The sequence below is a fragment of the Chrysochloris asiatica genome, unplaced genomic scaffold (assembly GCF_000296735.1).
Source record: "Chrysochloris asiatica unplaced genomic scaffold, ChrAsi1.0 scaffold00010, whole genome shotgun sequence".
NCBI lineage: Eukaryota > Metazoa > Chordata > Mammalia > Afrosoricida > Chrysochloridae > Chrysochloris > Chrysochloris asiatica.
This window is the reverse complement of record NW_006408528.1, coordinates 18,452,046-18,467,569: the sequence shown is the minus strand read 5'-3', so window position 1 is coordinate 18,467,569 and position 15,524 is coordinate 18,452,046. Positions and strand designations below refer to the sequence as shown.

The 15,524-nt window shown below is 37.8% G+C and overlaps 1 pseudogene; it reads left to right on the top strand.

Moving 5' to 3' along the window:
* The first annotated feature begins 907 nt into the window (after nt 1–907).
* Nucleotides 908–15,524, top strand: part of LOC102815020 — a 56,344-nt pseudogene continuing 41,727 nt past the window's right edge.

Below are 15,524 nucleotides of genomic sequence, written 5' to 3'. Positions count from 1 at the left end.
AAGCTGTGAAACACATATACACACCAAAAAAAAAAAAAAATTGAAAAAGAATCAAGAATTTCCTGCTTTAAAATTTAAATTTAAATCTCAATGAACAATTTCAACAACAATCTAAACACATTTGTGAAATACTTCCATAAAGTTCTCAGAATAGGTGAACTGGATGAGAAAGTTGAAGAAATCATCTGTCTATAACAGAGAAATAAAGAGATGGAACATTGTAAAGAGCATTTAAGAGCATTAAAGAGAATGAGAAGGTCCAACACAAGCGGGGCTTTGAACCAACTCACTCCAGTTCAACTCTCTGGCTGCATTTACATTTCTAACCTAAATATACTGAATCAGAATCTGTTTTAACAAGATCTCCACAGGCGTCCTGGTGTGGCACTGCAGGAAAATGCACAGGACCTGCAAGGTTGGTTTGAACGGAAAGGTCAGAAGATCAGATCTACCTTGGAAACCCTATACAGGGTATACAGGGTTGTTGAGTTGGAACTGAATTGTACTTAATGACAACAACCAAACCACATGATTCCTGTGTATACATAAGGGCATAGAACACAAAGGAATCAGTTCTGTAAAATGAAGAGAGAGACAAAGGGAGAGATGATAACAGAGGATTGTTCTGAATTGTTGACAACTTAACTTCCAGAAGCACAAATGCCAGGCTCAGTGGATTATAAATAGCTGGAGACTCATATCCCTCCAACTCACTACCACAGTGCAATCCTCCAGATGATAAAATGTATGCATCAGTCAGGGCCTCCCTGACCTCACTTATCTCTCTTCAGTCATTCCATTTATCCCCACCCAGTGATACCAACTGCTTCATTACTTGGAGAGTTCTGAGAAACAAGTAATTTCTTCGTCCCTCTAGGTAAAGAGCAGGGATTCACATTTCTGTAGCATGGGGTTGAACCTGAATGAATGTGTTCTAAGCCCTGATAAAGACAATGGCTTTGAACAAGTAAGTACCTTCTGGAGAACTTCCCTGGCATGCTATTATAGGTACTGTGGCACTCACTGGCACTAATCCATCCCCTCCAGAGAAAGGGAGGCACGTTTTGGTCCTCCCTAGGATCATGGCAATATCAGGTGGGGCCTGGGATGCCAACCATCCCTCAAGACACACAACTATCCCTCCTAAAATGCCAAGAAATGGCTAAGGCAATCCAAAATGACATTTGGTTTTTTGGGTTTGTTTTTTTACTTTTATTAAAGACCTCAGTTGGAAAATTGTTTCTCTTATGTTTACCAAATGAAGAATTTGAAAACATGGAGAAACTTTCATGTTAATATTTTCAATGTAACACAACTTTTATTAAAGTTCTATTTTTAATCTTTCTAATAAAAAAATTTCTAATGCTTTCTCAGTGTCCTGATGGTTTTTGTATCACTGTTGTTTTATATTTCAAAGTGCATCCTAGATGTTGTCATATACCACCACCCTAAATCATGCATTTAAGTTATATCCCTACCCTAAACATACACAACAGAATTCAATTGCCAACTTGGAATTTGTAATTTCAATATAAAGTCGTATTTAAGTGGACCAGTGAGTCTATATTTCTTTTGTTGGTTTATTGCTGCCAGTCGAAATGATCTGAAAGTATCATTTATCACCAAAAAGAGAATGCTTTAAGATTTTCTGACTTACTCCCTTAATAACCATCCCAAATCTGATTGATTCTGGGTAGCACTACTTAAAAAAATCAAAGTTTCAATAAATAATAGAATTGTGTCTTATACAAGTATATCTTAAGGAAGCATTCATGATTGTGTATCTGGGCCACTATAAAATAGCGTCCCCTACATTTAAACAAATTTAGCAAGAAATTTAAGGCTTCATTATACAAAACAAGCAATACCGAACCAGTTCATAAAAACCAGAGAATCCAAAAGGAGTACTTGCATTCTGGGCAGAAAATTATATATTTGTTACTGGGTGACATTTTACAATTTTACCTCTAAAAGAATATTCCTAGATTTTCTGAAGCTCTTGGCATAATCATAAATAATTATGTATTATTAATTAATCAGTAGCAATCATTCATTAATATTGCCTCCATTAGTAATTCTTTTTTATCCCTCTTCCTGGTATTTATGTACTTATGTTCTATGATGCACCAAGCATTGGGTTCTTGGCATTGAAGGTATCCTAATATTTGAAGCGAGGATATCCACTTTATTGGCATTCATTGGAGTAACTGTCTCCATTTCTGAAATATCATCATACTTTTGTACTGGATAGTAAGTAACTTCTCTCTTAAGTACCCCAGTTAGAAATGTTTTAAGCATCAAATTATAACATTAAATACACAATTCTTATATCATCACTGTCTTATCTTTCTCTGAACTCATTTCTTATTTTACTACACTCTTTAGTCCTTCCTAGTAAAATCCACCTCCCCATTTTCCTTTGTAAACCATTTCCACAATTTCACGGGAGACAGCATTATTCATCATGTTTGGATTTCTGAGGATTCTTGCTGCTGTAGGATAAACTCTGGACTGCTAACTGCTAGGTTGATGGTTCAAACCCACCAGCCACTCCTCATAAACCTTATACAAGATCTCTGTGAATCTGACCTGACTCAATAACACATAACAACAACAATACTGCCACTTAAGTTGAAACCTTTATAACCCTTATTAAAGAAAAAAAAAAGAGATCACTAGTTTCTTAGACAACATAAATAGTGAGTGTGAATCTATTTTAGTTAAAAAAAAAAAAGTGTTTTTCAAGTGAATTGTTAATGAGCATGTTAAAAGACTAATAAGATATTGGAATCTTGAGTACTCAATATGACAGCTACTTATTCTTTTAAAATAAGAGAGTAAAACTAAACTGGAATATAAAGCTTATCTCAGCATTTATTACTGTGCAAAATCTGTGTGAGATCTACAAGCACTTGCCTCCAAGTTAACACTAATAGTGAACTCCATGTAGTCAGAGGATGCAAGGGCAAGTTAAATGATGCTTGGGCTACTCTTCTCAACTGAAACCAAAGCAGAGACAGATCAAAACAATATCACTGTGAACTGTACTTCAAAGCTCTAATGCACCAAACATTCTTTGGAGGCTTAGGGATCCATACCAAGACACAGTTAACCTGACCCACAGAGAGAGCGCTGGATGGTTTTGTTGGCAGAACTGATGTATTTATGGACACACTGCACTTTGCAGAAATATTCCAGCTACCTGACGAAAGGGCATCCACAGCAAAGAGGAAAACAATTGAGCACACATTTTTGTATAAAGAACTCTGCCTTACTAGCAACACTGAAGGGCAGTGTAGCTTTCCTGCCAGGATTGAAGATTTCAGTGGGGACCATCTATACCTGGCAGAATAAATCTTAATAGTATTCAAAGGGTGCATGTCCTGTTGTAAGTATACTTAATGGGGGAGAAGATTTTTTCCCTGGACCTCAAGTTGCAGTTGGGCTGCCAGGAAGCCAGAGTAATGTATCGCTCAGTCTCACAACTGCTTTGCTCTCTGTACACTAGGCAGACATTTGTCAGGGTATAAATTATTTACAACGATCTCCAAAGGTTCTAGAAAGTTAGAGTATATCCTTAAAAAGCAAAGAAAAAGGTATCCAAGAAGAAATATTACATGAAATAGGGGCTAAGTAAAAGTATATTCTGGGTCTTTAAAGGTTGTCCTGATTGGAAAAGCATGCACATATATATTCTTGCCAACATCAAGTGGAAGGTCAGATTGTGATTATTCAGTTCTCTAGTCCTTCCTTGTCACTTTAGACTCTAAGGACATGAATAGTAATACTAAAATGTAAGCAATGAAAATAGACAATGGCTTAAGGCCTCATCATTTTACCATGTCTCTTTTGAGTGATAACAGACACACAAGAAATGCATAATTAGGTCATTACTTTGTATTGCCTCTCTTTTATAAGGACTTCCAAGAATATTTAAAACTTTAAAAAAATAAAAGATATAGCAAATTTAACTTTTCACTACAGTAATGCTCCATCACTCATCTGTCAGTTTGTCATACAGTGGTGACTTGCACGTTGCTGTGATTCTGGAAGCTATGCCACTAGTGTTTTAAACACTTGCAGGGTTACTCATGTTTACAAGTTTCAGATTAACTTCCACTAAGACAGACTAAATGGAGTCCTGGTATGGCACTGTGGGCTAATGTGTCAGACTGCAAGTCGTTTGAACTGCAAGGTCGTTGGTTCAAGCTCACCAGTTGCTCCTTGGAAACCCTATACAGGGTCGCTATGGGTCAGAATTGACTGGACGGCACATAACAACAACAAGACAGACAAAGAAAAAGGAGAGGCAGACTACATTTGAATATTTAGTCACTGAAAATTTATGAATAGCAGTGGAATGAGTCAACACCAAAATATCAAATGTTAAAACATTATGAGTTGTTGTTGTTGTTGTTGTTGTTGTTAAGTGCTGTCGAGTCAGTGAGTAGCACCAGAATATTGTCAGATATAGACCCAGAAGATGAGTCCCTCAGGTTGGAAGGAAATTGAAATACAACTGGAGGAGAAGTGCCTCTTCAGAGTAGAGTTGAGGATGATGACATGAATGGAATAAAGCTTTAGGGTCCTTCATTTGTTGATGGGGCACAAATCAACAGGAGAAGAAGTAGCTATAAACATCCATTAGTAATAAGTACATGGAATGTAAGAAACATGAATCTAGGAACATTAAAAGATGTCAAAATTGAATAGAACAAATTGATATCCTAAGCTGAAATGGACTGGTGTTGGCTATTTTGAATCTGACAATCACAAGGATTACTATGCCATGAAAGACAAACTGAAAAGAAATTGTGTCACATGCATCATCAAAAGGAACATTTCAAGATCTATCTTGACCTACAATGCTCTTTGTAATAGGATAATATCCATATACCTACCAGGTAGACTAGTTAATACAACTATAATTTAAGTTTATGCACCAACCACTAAAGCCATAGATGATGAAACTGAAGAATCTACCAACTTCTTTAGTGTGAAATTGATCAAACATACAATCAAGATACATTGTTAATTACTAGTGATTAGAATGCAAAGGTTGGAAACAGAAGAAGAATCAGTAGTTGGAAAATATGACCTTAGAGATAAAAACAATGCTAGATATTGCATGATAGAAATTTGCATGACTTCATTGCAAATACCTTTTTTAAACGACATAAAAGATAACTATCTATGCACATGGACCTCACCAGATGGAATGTACAGAAATCAAATTGACTACATCTATGAAAAGAGACAGTAGAATAGTTCCATATCATCAGCAAAAACAAGACCAGGGGTCAACTATGGAACAGACCATCAGTTGATAATATGCAAGTTCAGCCTGAAGCTGGATAAAATTAAAACAAGTCCATGAGAGCTAAAATATGATCTTGGAAATATCCCACCTGAATTTAAAGATCATGTCAAGAACAGATTTGATTAATTCGACACTAATGACCAAAGACCAGAAAAGTTGTGGGATGGCATCAAGATCATCATACAGGAAGAAACTAAATGCCATTAAGAAGAAAAGAAAGAAGGAAAAGAGCAAACTGGATATCAGAGAGATTTTGAAACTTGCTAACTAGCATAGAGATGCTAAAGCAAATGGAAGAAGTGAAGAGGTAAGAGTTGAACAGAAAATTTCAAAGGGCAGCTTAAGGAGACAAAGGCAAATATTACAATGAAATGTGAAAAACCTGCATATAGGAAACCAAAAGGAAAGAACATGCTGAGCATTCCTCAGGCTGAGAGAACTGAAGAAAAATATTCAAGGGTAAACTTGCAATATTGAAGGACTCGAGGGGCAAAGCATTGAATGATGCAAAAAGCATCAAAAGAAGATGGAAGGAATACAGTCTCTGTACCAGAAAGAAATGGTTGATGTTCAGCCATTTCAGAAGGTAGCATATGATGAAGAGCCAATGATACTGAAGAAAAAATTCCAAGGTGTACTGAGGCATTGGCAAAGATAAAGTCACCGGGAATTGATGGAATACAAATTGAAATCTTTCAACAAACTGATACAGCACTGGAGGCACTCATTCATCTATGTCAAGAAATTTGGAATACACCTACCTGACTAACTGATTGGGAGCGATCCATATTTGTGTCTGTTTCAAAGAGAGGTGAGACAATGGAATGCGGAAATCATCAGACTATATCGTTAATATTTCATGCAATTAACGATTTGATAAAGATCATTCAAAAAAGGCTACAGCAGTACATTGATGGGAAGTTGCCAGAGATTCAGGCCAGATTCAGAAAAGAACATGGAATGAGGGATATCATTGCGGACATCAGATGGATCTTGGCTGAAAGCATTGAATACCAGAAAGATGTCTACCTGTGCTTTATTGACTATGCAAAGGCTTGATTATGTAGATCATGACAAGCTATGGACAACATTGCTGATAATGAGTATTCTGGAGTAGTTAATTATGCTCATGAGGAACTTGTACACAGACCAAAAGGCAGTAGTTTGAACAGAACAAGGGAACACTGAATAGTTTAAAATTAGGAATAGTGTATGCCAGAGTTGTATTCTCTCACCATATAAATTCAATCTTATACTGAGCAAATATTCTGAGAAGTTGGATTTTATGAAAAATAACATGGCATTATGATGGGAGGAAAACTAATTAACAACCTGCAATATGTAGATAATACAACGTGGCTTGCTGAAAGCAAAGAGTAATTAAAATACTTACTGATGAAGATTAAAGATCACAGCCTTTGGTGTAGTCTTCATCTAAATGTAAGGAAAACAAAACACCTCACAACTGGACCGATAAATAACATCAAGATAAATGGAGAAAAGACTGAAGTTGTGAAAGACTTCATTTTGCTCAGATCAGCCATCAACACTCATGGAAACAGCAGTCAAAAATCAAATGATGTATTGAATTAGGTAAATCCTTTGAAGAGCAACAATATCAGTTTGAGGACTAAGATGCGCATGACCCAAGCCATGGTATTTTCAATAGCCTCATATGCGTGTGAAAATTGGACAGTGAGTAAGGAATACCATAGAGGAATTGATGCATTTGAGTTATGGTGTTGGAGGAGAATATTAAAAAGAAACCTGGACTGCCAGAAGAACAAAGCTGTGCTGGGAATTGTACAGCCAGAATGCTCCTTAGCAGCCAGTATAGCCAGACTTTGTCTGTCATACTTCAAAATATTATCTGAAGGTCAGGTAAAAAGAGGAAGAATCCCAACAAGATGGATTGGCCCTGCGGCAGTAACAATGGGCTAAAGCATAACCAGGTTTGTGAGACTGACGCAGGACCAGGTGGTGTTCCTTTCTGTTGTGCATAAATTGGTACCAACTCTACAGCAGCTAACAGCAACTGTGATGCTATCATCATTTCATTATTTTTTATGGTAATACAGAGAGCAAGAAGGAAACCATTCTTCTGCATTTACCAATCAGTCAATGAACAGAGCAATTTTCACAGCAAGTAACAAGAAATATGAGGCAGTGTCCTTCTCTACAGATTAAAGCCTCAGAAAACCCTATGAAGCAGTTCAACTCTTCTCTATAGGAATGCTCTGAGTTGGGTCACCAAATTGATTTACTTAGCCTTCTCCTTATAACCTCCAGATAGACTATCATCCACACAACATATCCATGCAGCATATCCTTGAGGTAGAAAGGGTAAGTTTCCTAAAATGATTAGGAAAGATGATTTACAGGGTATGTATTATAGGCTGAAAACTACCCCTTAAATAGATACTCACTTACTAATCCTTGAAATCTGTGTATTTATACAGCTAAATATGAATTTACATGGCAAAAACATGTGACTATTACCTAATTTGTGATTGTTGTTGTTGTTAAGTGCCATCAAGTTGGTTCAGACCCATAACAATCCTGTATAGGGTTTCTTAGGAGCAGCTGGTGAGCTTGAACTGCCGACCTGGCATTTCAAATGGCTTTGCAGTCTGGCACATTAACCCATAATGCCACACCAGGACACCAATATGTGATTAAAGGATGTGATTAAATTAAGAATATTGAAAAGAGCAGTTTATCTTGGATTGTTCTAAATGCTATCACAAGTGTCCATATAAGAAAAGGAGAAGCAGTTTTGAGGCTCACATAGAAAAGAAGGCAATGGATGTAGGAAGTGATTGGAGTGACGGAGTCACAGACAAAGGAACACCTGCTGTCACTTAAGCTGAAAGAAACAAAGAAAGAATTCTCTGCTGGAACCTCCATAGGAAGTGCATTCATGCTGAAACCTTGATTCCAGACTCTGGCCTCCAAAACTGTAAACGAATACATTTTTGTTGTTTTAAGTCACCAAGTGTATGATAACTTGTTATAACAGTTACGGGAAACTAATACAGTATCCAAAGCCGGAAGAGAGAAAAGGGCAGAAAAAATCTTCTTCACCCCTCTCTCTTATATATAGATAATAATCTTTTATTGTGATTTAGTTAATGTTTAGAGAGGAAATTCGTTTTCATTCAGTGACTCATACACGTTTTGTTTTGCTTTGTTTTGTGGCGTTGATTGCAATCATCACACAGTAACAGCACTGTTCCATGTCCTCCTTATTTATGTTTTCTGTTTCCATCTGCCTCTCTTTCCTGACCCCTCCTACTTGCTGAATTTTGTCTCTGGGCAAATTGTGCCCTTTTGATCTCATATGGGTGAGTGTTCTAATGAGTTCATACTGCCATGGAGTTATGGTTGCCTTTATAGACCTGCCTATTGTTTAGCTTAAACTTGAATCTTAGGAGTAAGTAAGTTATGGTCCAGGCCTGAAGGGTGTCTAAGGGTCATATTCTTCAGATTTCACCAGTCTGGTCTTTGTTTATGATTCTGACTTTTGTTCCACATTTTTTCCACTCTATTGAGGACCTTCTATTGTGATCCCTTTAAGAGCAGTTGACAGCTGTAGCTAGGCACCATCTAGTTCTTGAGAACTCAGAGGTAGTAGAGGCTGGTAGTGGTTGTTGTTGTTAAGTGCTGTCAAGTCCATTCCTATCCATAGCAGCAGCTGGTGAGCTTGAACCACCGGCCTTATGGCTCAAGCCAACATTTTAGTCCAGTGCATTAACCAAGAGCACCACAACAGGTGCACATGATCTATTAATCATTTGAGCTAATTGTTTCCAAAAGTCTTTGATTTTATTCACTCTTCTTTACTCTGGACAGGGAGAAAACAAATACTGAGTCTTAGATGGACACTCATACGTTTTTAAAACCCTAGCCACTACTCACCAAAATTGGATGCAGAATACTGTCTTTGTGGACTGTTATAGCATTTGGCTTTAATGTACCTGAGACTATAGTCCTGTTCCCAAATCCACTGTCTCCAAAGCCCACTTACTGATTCCCTAAAGGTGTTTGGTTAGGGGTAAGAAGTTTTCACAACGCTTTTTTATGAAGAAGAAAAGTATCTTCCAAAAGTCCTCCCAGATTTCCATTATGTCTCATTGGTAGAACAAAATCACATGTTCACACATAGATCAATTAATTGATGACTAAGGAAATAGAATTGCTACATCTGATTAGACAAATTAACTTGATCTTGTGGGACTAGGTACTTGAGCCATGAATAAAATCTGGGTATGATTAGTGAAAAAGGAAGATTTTTGGAAGGCAATAAAAAGTGCTTGCCACAACTATGCTTTCTCTGCTGTCTTAGCTGCCATCAAGTCAACTCAATTCCTGGCCACCTTACGTAGAACAGAATGAAGCATTACTGCTTGGCATCCTTCTCATAACCACCAGCTTGTGCAAGTTTGTTGCCATGGCTGTTGTACCAGTCCGTCTCATGATGGCTCTTCCAGTCCCTCTTTGTCTTCTATTTCACCATACATGATGGCCTCCTACAGAAGCTAATCTCTCCTGATGACATGTCCAAACCAAGTGAGCTGGATAATGTTCTGTTGTCACCCATCAATTTTCCCTGGCTCATTTTCAGATATAGATGTAGACCGTTCTCTCTAGTCTGTCTTAGTCAAGAAGCAGCACTTAATCTTGTCCACCATGGCAACGCTGCTGGTATTTGAAATGTCCATGGCATTCCAACATTATAGTAACGTTGAAGCTACCACAGTACAACAATCTGACAGACAGGTGGCAGATGCTATTTATACTAGGGGTCAAAACATTTCACTCTGTTGGACATTTCAAGAAATGTAATTTCAATTTCTCTCCAAAGTAATGCAGACTTTTAGCTTTACAATTGTAGGAAGCAGCCCCTAGATGACCTTCAATGCGGGCATAAAAAAGCACAAGCAGATAGGTGCTTGTATGCTTTCCAAGGTGTTTAGATCCTCAGTCATATGAGATGCCATTGATTAAAGTCAGAACTGTGAACTTCCCTCAAAGCATAGAGACAATTACTGCAGTTTCTAGAACACAGAATTAGAGTGAAAAAGGCAGCTAAATAGAGCAAACACATATTACCAGCTTCTACTTCTGATCAGTTTTCCAGCTCTAAGTACAACCCTTTGCAATAATCTGATCAAAAGGTATCAAAGGTGAAGGTAACTGCAGCAAAGAATTTCTGTGCTGGCAGGTTAAACACTGATTGTTCCCCCAAATGGAATGGCCAGTTTAGATTATATCAAAGAACTAATAAACATCATCCCCCTAGAACTTGAAACTGAACATGAAATAACTCACCTTGAGATTTAAACCATTTACTCTCCCCTTTGTAACTTTAATTCTCTCTTATTTCAAATTGACTTGGATGTTCTGCTAGAAATAGTATTATAGGATACAGTAGTGTTAGTTCCAGCAAGTCCTGCAGTGATAAATTTGAAATTCTAACCACAGCACTGATCTCTCTGTATGGTGAGCTAATTCATTCACAGACATTGACTAAGGGTCAACCATTTTAGATGCTGAAATGAGATAAATGAGAGTCCCTACAGTCTATTGGGAACACAGAGATACAAACAATTGCAAGGTAATGTGAAAGAAGAAACCATTTGGAGGAAAAAGGAGCATGCACAGTAGTCAGGGGCAAAATAATGCAATGTGCTCAGTGAGAGCACTGGAGGCCAACAGAAGGTGGTTCAGAACCAGGCTGAGTCACTTACTAACTACAAGACAGTACACATGTTACTTTCTCTTCCTAAAACAGAAAAACATGACAATATCCACCTGCCTACCTGGTTTCAAGAATTAAATGTGCATTTAAGACAATAGATATAAAGGGTCTGGCACAGTGCCTCATACAAAGGAAGAACTACGCCATCCCTTTCCTCTTCCTCTTCCCCCTTCCCAGGTTAAAGCCAGGTCTGATTGTTCTGGAGAGCAGTATTAGACATAGTAGACTAGGGATCAGAGATCAGTGGAAATCTCTCGAACTTTTTATCAAGCAAATTCAAACTGAATTCAGAAGGTAAAGTTGGGAGAAATACTCTGATTATTAGCTTCTTTCCTGTCATCACCAAATTCTAATACACATCACTCAAAGAGAACTCCTAGTTACTTTCTTACGTGCTTCTGTAGTGAAAAAATGTAAATGCTCCGATCATCACGTTCACTGCTTGTTCATGATCCACGAGACATATGTAGGTGGTGCCCACCTACATTTTCCTCTTCTGAGATTTATTGAGCAGATTCTTTCCTCCTGACAGTACATGCATTTGTCAGAGGGGACCTGCATAGCTGTCTGGAATGAAAGAAGCAGGCATGTGCTATATAGTACTATTTTTACAGGCCATGTCACGAGTTGTCACATCTTGGTATGTCCTGAAGGGACATATGCATCCTACCAACCTGTAACAGGGTCCATAGGGAAATATATGTCACATAGGTCAATAGGATATATGCTGTTGTTGTTGATAAGTGCCATCAAGTTGATTCTGACTCATAGCAACCCTATATAGGATTTCCAAGGAATGTCTGATGGCTTTGAACTGCTGACTTTGTGGTTATAGTAGTAGTTTCATATAATATTTGTCTTTTATGATTGGCTAATTTCACTCAGAATAATGTACTATGAGTCAGAAATGCCTTGAAGGCACTTAACAAAAACTACTATAAAAGAAGAAAATGTTTACACTGAGAAATATTTTTTGAGGTGGGAGGGAAAAGGAGGACAAATCACTAAAGGAACGCAGACAAATATTAACATGGGTGAAGGAAGGTCATCACAAAATGTTCAAAGCAAAGGAAGACACTGGGAGGAGCAGAAGGGTTCAAGGCAAGAAAGGCAAGTATTATTGCATATTTGTTTTGTTAAGTGCCTTTGAGGCAGTTTGAATCATAGTGACCCTGTATAGGGTTTCTGAGGAGTGACTGGTGGGTCTGATCTTCCAAACTTGTTTGTCCATTGCATGTTTATCCTGCAATGCCACACCAGGACAAGCATGTAATAAAAGCAGTCTACATATGGATACATAGATAAACATGCAAGCTGAAAAGGAGTGGGAAGGCAAGTGGGTATATATAGGTTTGCAAAGGTATTTTCACATATGAGAAATGTATTATGTATTTATATGAACCACCAATGTATCCATGAATATAGTAGAACATACAGGTGGCAAAATTATGAAAACTTCTTAGCCATAACTAAACACCTTGACAAAATGGGCTGCTGGGCCTTGGGGTTCAGGACTATAAGCCTCAGGGGACGTCTAAGTCAATTGGTACAATAAAGTTCACAAAGAAAATATTCTACAACCAACTTTGGTGAGAAGCAACTGGAATCTTGAATCCTTGTGAGCAGCAATCTAAATACTGGTCTTTCCCCACCAGGAGCAAAGAAGAGTGAAGACTAAAGGCCCATGGAAATAATTAGTCCACAGGATTAATGACCCAAGTGAACCAAAAGCTCCATGATTCTAAGATCAGGTGGTGCCTGACTACCATTGTTGAACACTCTGAGAGGGATCACAATAGGATAGAGTGGGAGAAAACTGTGGAACAAAACTCAAAATCATAAAAAAGATCAAGCTTACTGGCCTGATAGAGACGGGTAGAACCCCCAGGACTATAGACATTAGCCACACTTCAGGCCTAGAACTTAACTCATTCACAAGGTTTGACTTTCAGTCAATTGTTGATCTTGTTGTTAGGTATCCTCAAGTCGGTTCCATCTCATAGTGACTCTATGCAATACAGAATGAAACACTGTCTTGTCCTGCATCATCTGCACAATTGTTATTTTGAGCTTATTGCTGCTGTCACTCACTATGTCAATCCATCTCATTGGGGTTCTTCCTCTTTCTCACTGACCCTCCACTTTCCCATGCATAATGTCCTTCTCCAGGGACTGCTCCCTGCTGACAACTTGTCAAAAGAATGTGAGAAAAAGTCTCACCATTATTGCTTCTAAAGAGCATTCTGACTGTACTTCTTCCAACACAGATTTGTTTGTTCCTCTGGTTCAATATTCTTTTCCAACACCATAATTCAAATAAGTTGATTCTTCTCTGATCTTCCTTTTTCATTGTCAAATTTTCACATGCATATAAGGTAATTGAAAATTTCATGGCTTGGGTCCTCAAGCTGACATCTTTACTCTTTAACATTTTAAAGCGGTCTTTTGCAGAAGATTTACCTAAAGATGTATTCAGCTTTTGATTTCTTGTCTGCTGCTTCCATTGAGTGTTGACTGTGGATCTAAACAAAATGAAGTTTTTGACAACTTCAATCTTTTCTCCATTTTTCGTGATGTTATTTCTTGGTCCAGTTGTGAGGATTTTTGTTTTCTTTACATTGAAGTACAATTCAAACAATTCATAGGTAGTCTTTGATCTTCATCAATAAGTATTTTAAGTCCTCTTCACTTCCAGCAAGCAAGGTTGTATCATTTGCGTATCGCTGGTTGTTAATGAGTCTCCTTCCAATCTTGATGCCACGCTCTTCTTCATATAATCCAGCTCCTTGAATTACTTGCTCAACAAACAAATTGTATAACTACGGTGAAAAGATACAACCTTGGCATACACTTTTCCTGGCTTTAAACCATTCAGTATCACTTGTTCTGGTCAAATGACTGCCTCTTGGTCTATGTATGTGTTCTGGATTACCTATGCTTTGCAATGTTATCCATAGTTTGTTATAATCCATACAGTGAAATACCTTTGCATAGTCAATAAAGTAGAAGTAAACATCTTTCTAATATTCTCTGCTTTTAGTCAAGATTCATCTGACATCAACAATCATATTCAGAGTTCCATGGCCTTTGCTGACTCTAGCTTGAATTTCTGCCAGCACCTTGTTGATGTAATGCTGCAACTCTTTACAATTATCATCAGCAAAGTTTTATTTGCATGGGATTCTAATAATATTATTGTTCAAAGATATCCATATTCCATTGATTCACCTGTCTTTGGAATGGGCACAAATATAGATCTCTTCCAATTGGTTGGGCAGGTAGTTGTCTCCCAAATTTCTTGGTATAGATGAGTGAGTGCCTCTAGCCTAGCATCAGTTCATTGAAACATGTCAATTTGTCTTATGTCAATTCCTGGGTCCTTGTTTTTCACCAATGCCTTCAGGTCAGCTTGGGTTTCTTTCTGCAATACCCTTGATTTTTGATCATATGCTATCTTTCAAATGGCTAAATGTCCAACAATTCTTTTGGGTATAATTACGCAGTGTATTTCTTCCATCTTCTTTTGATGCTTCCTGCAACATTCAATATTTTGCCCATTGCTGTTGTAATTGCTGTCGAGTCAGTTCCAACTCATAGCAACCCTATGTAGGTTTCCAAGGAGCAGCCGGTAGGTTTGCAGTAAAGAGCTTATCCTATAGTGTCACAGCAGGGCTCCATTTTACCCATGTTCTGCTGTTGCTGTTAAGTGTCACTGAGTCAATTCTGACTCATAGTAACCCCTCTAGAATTTCGAAGGAGCAGCTGGTTGGTTTGAACTGCCATCCTTGTGGCTCGCAGTCCGGTACTGATCCTACAGCACTACAGATTTCCTCAATATTGCAACCCAAGTCCTGAATTTTTTATTCAGTTCTTTAGGCATGAGAAATGTTGGCTGTGTTCTTCGCTTTTGATTTTCTAACTTCAAGCCTTTGCACATCATTATACTAATTGACTTTGTCTTCTCAAGCTGTCCTTTGAAATTTTCTGTGCAGCTCTTTTACTTCCTAGTTTCTTCCAGTTGCTTTGACTTCTCTACTCTCAATAGCAAATTTTAGACTCTCTATTGACATCTATTTTGGTCTTTTCTTTCTTTCATGTCTTTTAAATGACCTTTTGCTTTCTACCTGTATGGTGTTCTTGATATCCCTCAGCATTTCTGGTCCTCAGTCTTTAGTGCCTGATGCATTCAATCTGTTTTTCAGATATCTCTAAATTTAGTTGGGATATGTTCAAGGTCATGTATTGGCTCTCCTGGACTTGTTTTAATTTTTCTTAGCTTCAGCCTGATCTTGCATATGAGCAATTCATGATCTGTTCCATATTGGACTCCTGACTTTATTTTGGCTGATGATATTGATCTCTTTCACTGTCTGTCACCACAGATGTAGTTAATTTGGTTTCTGTGTATTCCATTTGGTGAGGTCCATGTGTATAACTGCCTTT